Consider the following 12318-nt stretch of genomic DNA (forward strand, 5'->3'; position numbering starts at 1 on the left):
TAATTTCCTCGCCTATTCCTCTTAGTCCCCTCGGGTGGTAACGATCAGGTCCTGGAGATTTGTCTATCTTTAATCTAATTATTTTCTCCATTGCCATTATTTTACTTGTACTGAATCCCCATGATTTATTTACAGTTGTCCTCGTGTCTCTGGTATGTTATCCTCATCCTTTTCTGTGAAGTAAATATTTAGCAATTCTGCTATTTCCTGATATTCAATTACAATATAACCTCCATCTGTCTTTAAAGGGCCCACATTACTCTTAGTCACCCTTCTTTCTCTTCATGTACTGGTAAAAATCTTGATTGTTGTCCTCATTTTCCCTCACAGGTTTTTCTCCTTTTCCCTGATTGTTCCTCTTCCGGTTTTTAGTTTCAGCACCGCAAGAAATAATACTTTGCAATAAAGTTCGGCTCATTAGTTCTTTACTGTCAGAGAGAGAATTGTCTGATCCCCTAATTTATTTAATGTAACAAACACAAGCACACATAATCATCGGTGTATCAATGCACTGATAGATGCACAAAGATAAACACAGCGAAAAAATGCAGGAAGTATCGGGATTCACAGGGAAACGGACAAGCAAAATCGACAAAATCAAACGGTCTGAACCCCGAACAGACAACAACGTGTCGCTGATAGATGTTATTGAGAGGAGGTGTGAATAAGTTGTCACCAATTGGCGCTGTGGCTTAGCTGGTTAAAGCATCTGTCTAGTAAACAGGGGATCCTGAGTTCAACTCCCAGCAGTGCCCTATGCAACTTATTATTTTCACCTAATTTGTGGAATGAAGCGACAAAATAACACTGTGGTGTTTGGATTTGTTCAGGTTTCAGGCGGGAACAGATATCAAGATGACTGCTCAAAACCGCACTTTCATCATTCAGACAGACCTCTCATAGAATGTGTCTGTAACACCTTCTTGTTTCTGGTCTCGTTGGGGTCGGGGTATAATTCACGATTTGAAGTTTAAACCCGGAAGTAGTCCTAATTCTGACCGAGACTTGTGATCTTGACCAGCGGTGCAAACATTTGCAAACTGGAAAATGAAAGTTCCCAAATCACTCCACCTGAATCCCCGGGCCCTGACGACATATATCCCAGGCTGTTAATAGAAGCAAGGAAGGAAATAGCGGAGGCTCTGATCATCGTTTTCCAATCCTCCCTGGTTACAGGTGTGATGCCGAAGGATTGGAGGACTGCTAAAGATGTACCCTTGTTTAAAAGGGAGAAAGAGATCGATCGAGTAATTACTGGCCAGTCAGAATAACCTCGGTCAGGCTGAAGGTATTCCATTAAATCTACACTGTACTTCCTCCACAGCCAATACTGGGAGGAGGGGACTCTTGACTGACAAGCCTCAGATACACCAGGAGAGCAAACCCACGCTCTCTCTTATTCCTGGGATGTGCTACTTTTGAAAAAAAAAGTGAGTATCTCTGTACCTTTAAACTCTCTGTCTCTCTGCACAGCATTGAAAGTGTATTGTAGGACGGTGTGAGTGTCTTGATACCTTTAAACTCTCTGTTTCACTGAACAGCATTGACAGTGGATTGTAGGACGCTGTGATTGTCATTATACCTTTAAACTCTCTGTTTCACTGAACAGCATTGACAGTGTATTGCAGGACGGTGTGAGTGTCATTATCCCTTTAAACTCTCTGTTTCACTGCACACCATTGACAGTGTATTGTAGGACGGTGTGAGTGTCTTTCTACCTTTAAACTCTCTGTTTCACTGCACAGCATTGACAGTGTATTGTAGGACGGTATGAATGGGATGAGGGTCTGTGGGGCGAAGTGTAGCCGATTGGGAGCAGCGCCCATTTGCGGGCTGAGTATTGCACGCTTGATTTTGTCTCTCCCTTCTATCTTTCTTTCTCTCTTTCTTCCTTTCACCTCCCTCTCTCCCATTCTTGCTTTCACTCTCATTTCATTCCTCTTATTTCGTGCTTTTTCTTTCTGCCCCAGCACCTTTGTCTGTATCCTGTTTTTGTTCTCTCACGTGTCTCTGTTGGATGATCCAACATTCAGACCCGCCGCTGCCTCCAGCTTTTTCTTCCTTCCACAATCATGGTCGATTTCATTGAGACTTTCCTGCGGCCTTGCCTACTCTAACACTCACTTTCACATTCTTACACCTTTAAGTTTGCACTGCATCGACCGCTGTTTCTCGGGGGCACATGTCCCGTTCGCATCAATGTTCATTTGTGCCTTGAAACCAGTCGATACATTTCGATCTGCTCCAGAGACAACCTCAAAGAAAGCAGGGCTGGCATTCGGAAGGACAGCGCATACTTTTCCGTGAAATTTCCATGGGGTATCTTGTGACACGGGGCATGTTAACTGAACAACTGGGTTTTGTTTCCATGGTCGTTCGCGCTTTTCCCCGAGCAGTTGATTTGCGGTGGAGACGGGCGGCGCGACATAGCTGCGAAAGACGTATGAAAGGTGCACTTTTAGCAATCTGGGCGGTGCAGGAAAGTCGGAAATGTTCCGCTTGATCGTAATAGGTCTGTGGAAATGTCCGATTGTAAAGGAATGAGGAGAAATGAAAAGAGTGGCAATGGTGAAAAAGTGTCGATTACAGGAGGTTGGCCGTGAGCGAAAGGTCCTTTGAATGTTCGTCGCGGAGGGGATTTTGTTCCGAAACCGCAGACTTTAAGCGCGTGGGGAAAGTGAAGTTGGAGCTTTGTCCTTGGGTCAAATTGGGTGTTTTCAGGAAAACGGCCATTGTGAAATCACAAGAATGAAAACAGAAAATGCTGAAAACGCTGAGCAGGTCAGGCAGCACCTGTGGCGAAAGAACCAGAGGTAATGTTTCAGCTTGATGACTTTTGTCATCCGAACTGAATGGTTTGCCGTGTGTGAGTAGCTTTGTTGTCTAAGATGCTGACTTCCATTTCTGAATTATGTAGGTGCGAATCGCACTGCTGCCAAAATTTGTAGAGCTTTTCATTTTGGCCGCCTCACCAAAAACCCTTCATTGGTAAGAAGTGCTTTTCCGCATTGCTGGTTTACACGTGTTTGAACAATTCAGCAAAGTCTGGATTGCCACCCAACTGTATCTTACACGGAGGTGTTGGGAGTGTAAGGGGTGATCGACGTGAAGTTTCAACCAATGTGCACAATGGCGCCCTGGTGAACCGAGTACCTCTTATAGTCAGTATAATATAAAAGATATGCACCACAATTATGAATTTCTTCTTTGCATCACACTAAGATTTATTATCAGAGAATGTACATGATCAGGTCGATTTACGTCACGCTCCGGTCGCTTTGCATCGCCTCCGACAAATAGAATAGAATCAAAGAAAGGTCACAGCACGAAAAGAGGCCATTCGGCAGATTGAGTCCGTGCCGGCTCTCTGCAAGTGCAATCCAGACAGACCCACTCCCCCACCCTTTCCCTGTTGCCCTGTATTTTCTTTCGTTTCAAATACTTATCCAGTTCCTTATTGAAGACAATTATTGAATCTGCCCCCACCACCCCCTCGGGCGGTGTATTCCAGACCCTAAACACTCGCTGTGTAGAAAAGTTTTTCCTCATGCCACCTTTGTTTCTTTTGCCAAACACCTTAAATCTATGTTATCTGGTCCTTGAACCTTCCACCAATAGGAACAGTTTATCTCTTTCTACTCTGTCCAGATCCTTCATAATTTTGAATACCTCTATTAAATCTCCTCGTAACCGTCTCTGTTCCAAGCAGAACAACCCCAGCTTCTCCAATCTATCCATGAAACTTATGCCCCTCATCCCTGGAATCTTTACAGGAAATCTCTTCTGTGGGGATTCGGTATTAACATCACCGAATCCCCCACCATTAACATACTATTGGTTACCATTAACCAGAAACTTAACTGGACCAGCCACATGAATACTATGGTTACAAAAGCAGTTCAGAGGCTGGATATTATGCGGCGAGTGAATCACCTTCTAATTTCCAAAAGCCGTTCAACCATCTATAAGGCGCAAGTTGAGTGAGTTGGAATAATCATGTGATGGCCATCGACCTGAAACGTTAACTCTGTTTCGATGTTTAAAGATTCTGCCTCACCTGCTGAGGATATACACATTTACAGTTTTGATTTCAGGTTGGCAACGTAGCCAGTATTTTAATTTTGAATAAAGGGGCTTTCGCATATTTTTGCGTGCGACGAGGTGACCGAGAGGTTAAGGCGATGGACTGTTAATCCATTGTGCTGTGCACGCGTGGGTTTGAGTCCCATCCTCGTCGTTATTGTGTTTAAGTTTTGTTTCTCTCCTTCAATCCACACAGAACGTCTGGTCAAAGTCCCATCCTTCTCGAAACGGCAGACAGAGGGTTTTGCATTATTTGCTGAAATCAGCAACAGTTCCTTCCAGGAAGGTGTTGAGATTGTAAGGTCGCGAAGTATCAGATTGTACAGTGGTGTCATTGTAAAAAGAGTAAATCTTATGTTCAACCTAAGAGAAACGTATGTACCATCATGATGATTTATGTCCGGATCATTCAGTGTCTGTGTCTGTTAAAAAGGGATGTGCTATAAGCCCCGGATCATTCTGTGTGCGTTTTACCCGATTTTCTTGATACCTTTTTCCTTCTGAACTGAAATGACGATCCTCTCTCGAGAAGAAGGTTCACCGCCTGCTTCGGGCAACTGGTTGGAAAAGTAACAAAAACTGATGAGGCCAAGTTCATTCCGCTGGACTTCCATTCCAATCTCCGCACTCTATCCCCCATTCAGACCCACCCCCGCCTGGACATTATAAGCTGCGATATTCATAAGGGAATGGAGAAGCCGAATATCACGGTTATAATTTTCTTGGTTGTTCAAAGCTGAATAGCATCAATTACAATGATTCAGAAGGTAATCATCGAATCATAGAGTCTTACAGCACAGAAGGAGGCCATTCGGCCGTCGTGCCAGTGTCGGCTTTTTCGAAGACCTTTCCAAATTAGACCCACACCCCAGATTGTTCCCAATAATGCTGCAAATTAGTCCTCTTCAATTATGTCCAATTGCCTTTTGAATGATCCCATGGAATCTGCTTCCACCACCCTTTCAGGAAGTGCGTTCCAGATCTTATCAACCTTCTGTGTGAAAACAATTCTCCTCAATTCCCCTCTCGTTCTTTTCCCAATTATTTTAAATCTGTGATCTCTGGTGACCGACCCACTTGCCAGACGGAAACACTTTCTCCCTACTTGCTCTTTCAAAACCCCTCACTATTTTGAATATCTCTATTAGGTCTCCCGTTAACCATCTCTGCTGTAAGGAGAACAATCCCAGCTTCTCCAATCTCTCCATTTTACCGAAGTCCCTCATCACTGGTATCATCCAGGTCAACCTGCTTTGAATCCTCTTCAATGCCTTTTTATCCTAAAGTGCAGTGCCCAGACCTGTACAAAATACTTCAGCTGAGGCCGAACCACTGATTTGTAAGGATTGGTATGATTTCCTTTTTTGTATTCAATGCCCCTATTTACAAAGCCAAGTATCCCATACACTTTCTTAACCGCATTATCAACTTGCCCTGTTTTATGAATATGAAATCCCAGGTCCCTCTGCTCTTGGAACCCCCATAAATTGTTCCATTTAGATTATACTGCCTCTCCATGTTCTTCATCCAAAAGTGCATCACTTCACACTGATAGGCGTTAAATCTGTCACGTGACTGACCGTTTCACCAGTCCATCTGTGTCCTCCTGAAGTCTGCTATTATCTTCGTCACTATTTACTCCGTTACCAAGTTTTGTATCATCCGCAAACTTTGAAATTGTACTCCCTATTCCCACATCCAAGTCATTTAAATATAACATGAAAAGCAATAGTCCTGATGCCGACCCCTGGGGGATTCCACTGCATATTTCTCCCCAGTCAGAAAAACATCCGTTCACCACTAACCTCTGCCCCCTATCCCTCAGCCTATTACTTGCCCACGTTACCACCGACCCTTTAATCCCACGTGCTTCTAGTTTTCGAATATGTCTGTTATGTATTAATTTCTAAAATGTGTCCTGAAAATAACTGTAACCCAGTAATTTTATTGTTAAACAATGAGAATACAGATATTAAGACCGAGTGATCGATCGGGTTCATTCCCATTACCCGAAGGTGATGGGACCCGAGGAGGGGAAATCCCATCTCGGTTTATATTTTCCGCAAACGGAGACGGAAAATAGCAAAACTCATTCCGTCGAAATCCAACAATTGGACGAAGATCCGACAAGCCTTTTCCCATCCGGGGTTTCCAGACCTGGCCGTTGAAGGAAGCTTGATAAGTCCATTAGGGAGCAACACCGAAAGTGAAGAAACGCAGAGACAGAGAGATACATGAAACGAAAAATAGTATAAATCTCCAATTGTGTGATTGAGCAGAATTTAAGCTTCAGCTTAAAGGAAATTCTTCGCATGTCGTGAAATCTTAGAGGTGAACATAGGGCTGGATTATAACTTTATTTCTGAGAGAAGTAAACACTGCCTGGTAACTACAGCTCTTATTGATTTAACCATTTTACAGTGGCGGTGTGAAGTGATTTCGAATCTCAGTGAATTTCAAGACCATGCTTGACCCACTCGTTTGGTCACCCACAGGTCGCACGCGGTTGGAGACTGCGCAGGCTCATCACATGAACTCTGCCAGACTGCATGTTCCAGACTTATATCCAACGCTACACGTGCAGCCTGCAGCCGTGTTTGCATTGGTGGTTCAGGGTCGAACCCTCGCCTGCCGACGGCGAATCCAGGGGTTTGGTTCCAAGCCAATGCAGCTTCCTTTACCTTTTGCATCTGTACCCATGAAATCGCCTGAATTGGGATAAATTCATGATTATCTTCATTTCGTCCACGTGTCTTTCGTGGACATACCCTCTGCATTCTGTCCTCTGGTGTTCAAACATGCTCGGCTGGAGATAAGTCAAACCTGCCTTTTGCATCGCTGAGAAGCCAATTGGTGATTTTTGAGCAAAAACGGGGACACATCAGGGGTCATCCGGGATTTGAGCCAGTAAAACTCCCTGAGCGAGAATCAGATCCAAAGATCAACTGGCAACAGAGCCGTGCAGCCACTGTAAAATTTCGCTGCCACGCAGCCGATCCGCCATCCTTTCAGAACACCATGGCCATCCAAACTCGCTTTCTTGTCCGATATACCGTGTGGAGTAATTTCAGGTTCTACACTAATTATTTCAAATCAACAATATTAGTCTCTCTTTATCAAATTTGTTTTGAGTGTACGACTTTTATTATCAAGCAACACTTTACAGAATGAATTGCTCTGAAACGACATTGTCGTCTGTCTCGGCATCGTCATAGTTTACACTCTACCATAAGTATACTTTACTCAAATTGCTGCTTTCATTCACTATGAGAGCGAAGAGCCATGAATGTGGATACATTAGCTATGAATTTATCAGCTGGGTTGTACCTTTCCTTTTCCTACTGTCTCAGTCTTTTTTTTTTCTTTACCCTTCTCTGCTGGTGTTGCCGGTCAGATCAGCCATCGCCGATCAAGGAAGCCTGAGAAGTCCATCGGGGACAATACAGAGAGACAAGAGACAGAGACAGGGAGAGAAAGAGAGATGCATGCAAAGAAAATAAAGAGTATAAATGTCAGGTTTTGCAAACTACCAGAATTTAAGTTACAGACTGGGAGAGATTCCTTCTCTGGTCTTGAAATCTTGCAAGAGAAGATCCGACACTAATTAAAAGCACCCGCCACGCTGGAGAATCTCTCATTCTTGGAGGGAGATAAATGCGGACAATTAACTCCAATTAATCTATTTCAGCACTGAAGGGATCTTTAAACAGTAGCTCTGCGAGCAGAATTCAAACCTGGGCTGGAAAACCTCAATTGAATTTTGAGTCCAACGCTTTAAACACTCGGCCACCGCAGCTGTGAACGGCATGTTCATTCAGATCGGATTCCAAATGGACACATGCTGCTGTTACAAACGCGCGCATTGATGGTGCTTGGGGTCGAATTCTTACTTGTTACGCTGGAGACCTTGGTTCGATTCCCGATACAATGCAGGATCATTCTGTAACAATGAGGAACTGAAGAGCAAAAGTATACTATTTCGCCCCTCGAGCCTTATGCGCAATTCAGTGAGATCCTGGTTGATATGTAACCTACCTGCATATTATCGCCTTAGCCCCATGTCCCTTAATGCCTTTGGTTAACAAAAATCTATCAATTTCAGTTTTACAATTAACAATTGAGCTCGCATCAACTGCCGTTTGCGGAAGAGAGTTCCAAACTTCTCGCTCCCTTTGCTTGAAGAGGTGTTTCCCAACTTCACTCCTGAAAGTCCTGACCCTAATGTTTAGGCTGCTTCCCCGAGTCCGAGACACGCTAACGGGCGGAAATTTTTTTTTTTCTATTTACCCCATCAGTTCCCCTTAATATTTTGAAATTTTCGATCAAATCAGCACTTAATCTGCTCAATTCGAGGCAAACCCGAGTTTATGTAATCTCTCCGCGTAATTTAAACTGTGGAGTCCAGGCAACATTCTGGTAAATCGACGCTGCACTCCCTTCATAGCCAATATATCCTTCCTAAGGTGCGTTGCCCAGAACTGAAGGCAATACTCCAGGTGTGGTCCAACCAGAGCTTTGTATAGCTGTTTCATAATGCCTATCCCCTTGTATTCTAGTCCTCTGGATATAAAGACCAACATTCCATTAACCTTTTTGATTATTTTTTTGACCTGTCCATGACATTTTAATGATCTATGTACATGGGCCCCAAAGTCTTTTTGGACCTCCACTGTTTCGAGCTTTTCACCATTTAGAAAGTGCGCTGATTTATCCTTTTCGGTCCAAAGTGGATGACCTCACACTTGACGAAATTCATATCGATTTGCCACAATTTTGCACATTCATTTATTATATTAATGCCTCTCTGTAATTTTATGCTTTCATCTGCACTGCTTACAATGCTGCCCATCTTGGTGTCATCGGCAAACTTGGATATGTGGCTTTCTATCCAGTCATCTAATGTCCGCCTGAATTGGGAAAAATCCAAATTCAGTTTCAATCTCCTCATCATCTTGAGACATTTTATTTGCTTCATGTGTGTTGCGTCGACGAAACTTCGGCATTCAGTCCACTGGAGCTCAAACATCCTCTGGATATAATTCAGTTCCACCAACAGCAGAACTGAAAAGATGTGAGAAGACAATTGGTGACTTTTCACTAAAAGGAAAAACACATGAGGGCTCGTCCGGGATTTGAACCCGGGACCTCTCGCATATCACTCAATGAAACTCCCTAAGCGAGAATCATACCCCTAGACCAACGAGCCGCTGTTACGTTAATTGTGCAGCCAGTGTAAAAGTTGGTTGCTTCTCACAGCCGATCGACCATCCTTTCAGACCTCTTCGATCCATTCAATCTCGTTTTCTGTTCGGGTGCACAGCAATATCAAGTTGTACACCAACTATTTCCATTCACCAATATTAGTCTCCCTTTACCAAATTGCTTTCGAGTGCACGACTTGAGTTATCAAGTAAGACGTTTCAGAATTAGTTGCTCTTAAAATGCATTGCTTGTGAGGATACTCAGAGTCGTGCCGATTTATGGCACGCTCTGTTCCCTTTGCATTGCAACCAACACATAGAATTGAATCATAGAAAGCTGATAGCACGGAAAGAGGCCATTCGCGCCATCGAGTCCGTGCGAGATCTCTGCAAGAGCAATCCAGCTAGAACCACTCCCCCACCTTTCCCCGAAGCCCTGCATTTTTTTTTCCTTTCAAGTACTGATCCAGCTCCCCTTTGAAGGCCATGATTGAATCTGCCTCCATTATACCCTCGGGCAGTGCATTCGAGATCCGAACCTCTCGCTGTGTAAAAAAGTTTTTCCTCATGTCACCTTTGGTTATTTTGCCAATCACTTTAAATCCATGTCCTCTGGTTCTTGACCCTTCCGCCAATGGGAACAGTTTCTCTCCATCTTCCATGTCTTGATCCTTCATGATTTTGAATACCTCTATCAAATCTCGACAAAACCGTCTCTGTTCCAAGGAGAACAACCTCAGATTCTCCGGTCTATCCACGTAAGTAAAGTCCCTTATCCCTGGAATTATTATAGTATTTTTTTTCTGCACCCCCTCGAAGGCCTTCACATCTTTCCTGAAGTGCGGTGTCCCGAACCCCACACAAAATTTCAGTTGTGTTCGAACCAGTGTGTTATAAAGTTTCATCCTGACTTCTATACTTTTGTACTTTTGTACTCTATACATCTATTTCTAAAGCACAGGATCCCGTATGCTTTTTAACCGCTTTCTCAACCTGCCCTGCCACATTCAACGATTTGTACACATAAACTCCTCTTTGTTCCTCTACCGCTTTTACATTTGTGCCCTGGAGTTTATTTTGCCTCTCCTCGTTTTTCCGACCGACATGTATCACTTCGCATTTTTTTTGCGTTAAATTTCATCTGCCCCGTCTCCGCCCATGCCACCAGCCTGTCTATATCCTTTGAAGTCTATTACTATCCTTATCACTGTTTACTGCCCTTCCAAGTTTTGTTTCATCTGCAAATTTTGAAATTGTGCTCTGTGCACTCAAGTCCAAGTCATTAATATATATCAAGAAAAGCAGTGGTCCCAGCACTGAACCCTGGGGAACGCCACTGTACACCTCTCGCCAGTTCGAAAAACAACAGTTCACCAGTAATCTGATTCCTGCTGTTCGTCAATTCTGCATTTATGTTGTTTCTGCCCCGTTTTATTCCATGGGCCGCAATCTTGATGAGAAGCCTACCATGCGGCACTTTAGCAAACACCTTTTGAAAGTCCTTATACACCACATCAACTAAATTGCCGTTATCTATCCTCTCTGTTACCTCATCAAAAAACTCTAACAGGTCAGTTAACCACGATTTGCCTTTAACAAATCCGTGCTGCCTTTCCCTAATCAATCCACCCTCGTCCAAGTGGCTGTTAATTCTGTCCCGGGATATCGTTTCTAAAAGTTTCCCCACCACTGAGGTTAAACTGACTGACCGATAGTTGCTGGGTTTAATCGTACACCCTTTTTTGAACAAGGGTGTAACCTTTGCAATTCTCCAGTCCTCTGGCACCACCCACATATCTAAGGATGTTGGTAGATTATGGCCAGTACCTCCGCAATTTCCACCCTTACTTCCCTCAGCAACCGAGCATGCATCCCATCCGGACGTGATGGCTTATCTACTTTAAGTACAGCCAGCCGTTCAAGTGCCTCTTCTTTATGAATTTTTAGACCATCCAGTATCTTAACGATAACTTCCTTTGCTGAGACTCTGTCTTCTTGGTAAAGATACATGCAAAATACTAATTTGTTACCTCGGCCATCGCCTCTGCCTCCATGAGTAGATCTCCTTTATCGTGCCTAATCGGCCTCACCCCTCCCCTTACTACCCGTTTACTGTTTACATGCCTGTCGAAGTCTTTTGGATTCCCTTTTATGTTGGCCGTCAGTCTATAGTCATATTTCTCTTTGCCTCTCATTTCCTTTTTCACTTCCTCTCTGAACGCCCTAAATTCGGCCTGGTGAATTAACGCATAAAAAAGTTACCATTTCTTTCAGCCGGAAACAGAAAGTTACTGCTTGATCAATGGCGATTTGAACAAGTATTCGTCTTTTTTACAGAGTTGAATGAGTTTTGCGAAATTAATACAGTGAACTAATACAGTAAAGTTGAATTCCTGATCGGGAACCGCCTCAGACAGCGCATTACTGCCCATCCCTGGGAAACAAGATACTACCGAAACGTTGACAACACATCGCAGGTCCCGCTACAAAGACACAGCTTGCCAGCTGTTCCGAAATTTGGAGCCTGGACAGGGAGTTAAACGCTGTACCTTCAGCTCACTACCCACTTTGAAAGTCTGATACTCCACCGACTGAGCTACTCAGGCTCGATACTGCATAAGCTCCCAGCGTACATATTCATGGGAGGCCTCTGAATCATCCCTGCAGCCGGCGAGCAAAGGTGAGGTCCGTTTGATAAAATTCTCAGCAACGTGTTGAGGAGAATCCTTGTTCCTGTTGAACATGATGTAAGAAACATGGACAGTGAACTCGTGAGTTTACAATTCTTCTTGTTTGTGCCAAATGTCTTGTCATTCGTTTGCACCAATTAAAATAACACTTTACCCAGCGGCTCAAATGCTGAACTTGTCCCACACGGGAGTTGGAAAAGGCCTCTCGATCTTTCAGCGTATTAACATCTATAAGCTGAATAATTTCACCCGTTGCACAGTGACACCAGGCAGAATATTTCCCTTCCAAATTTTGCCAACACGAAACTTCCAACCGATGAATATCGGCTTAACGAAAAGAAGAA

General features: G+C 43.7%; 3 non-coding genes across 3 annotated transcripts; 2 read left to right on the forward strand and 1 right to left on the reverse strand.

Annotated features, from left to right (window-relative positions):
- The first annotated feature begins 681 nt into the window (after nt 1–681).
- On the forward strand, nt 682–755 carry trnat-agu (transfer RNA threonine (anticodon AGU)). The gene has a single exon. It is a non-coding gene; the product is annotated as a tRNA-Thr (tRNA).
- A 3400-nt stretch (nt 756–4155) lies between these two features.
- trnan-guu (transfer RNA asparagine (anticodon GUU)) lies at nt 4156–4237 on the forward strand. The gene has a single exon. It is a non-coding gene; the product is annotated as a tRNA-Asn (tRNA).
- A 4963-nt stretch (nt 4238–9200) lies between these two features.
- On the reverse strand, nt 9201–9289 carry trnap-agg (transfer RNA proline (anticodon AGG)). Its single transcript is given in 2 exon segments — nt 9201–9236; nt 9254–9289. It is a non-coding gene; the product is annotated as a tRNA-Pro (tRNA).
- Nucleotides 9290–12318: the final 3029 nt, after the last annotated feature.

Source organism: Heptranchias perlo, chromosome 20 (assembly GCF_035084215.1).
Source record: "Heptranchias perlo isolate sHepPer1 chromosome 20, sHepPer1.hap1, whole genome shotgun sequence".
Classification (NCBI taxonomy): Eukaryota; Metazoa; Chordata; class Chondrichthyes; order Hexanchiformes; family Hexanchidae; genus Heptranchias; species Heptranchias perlo.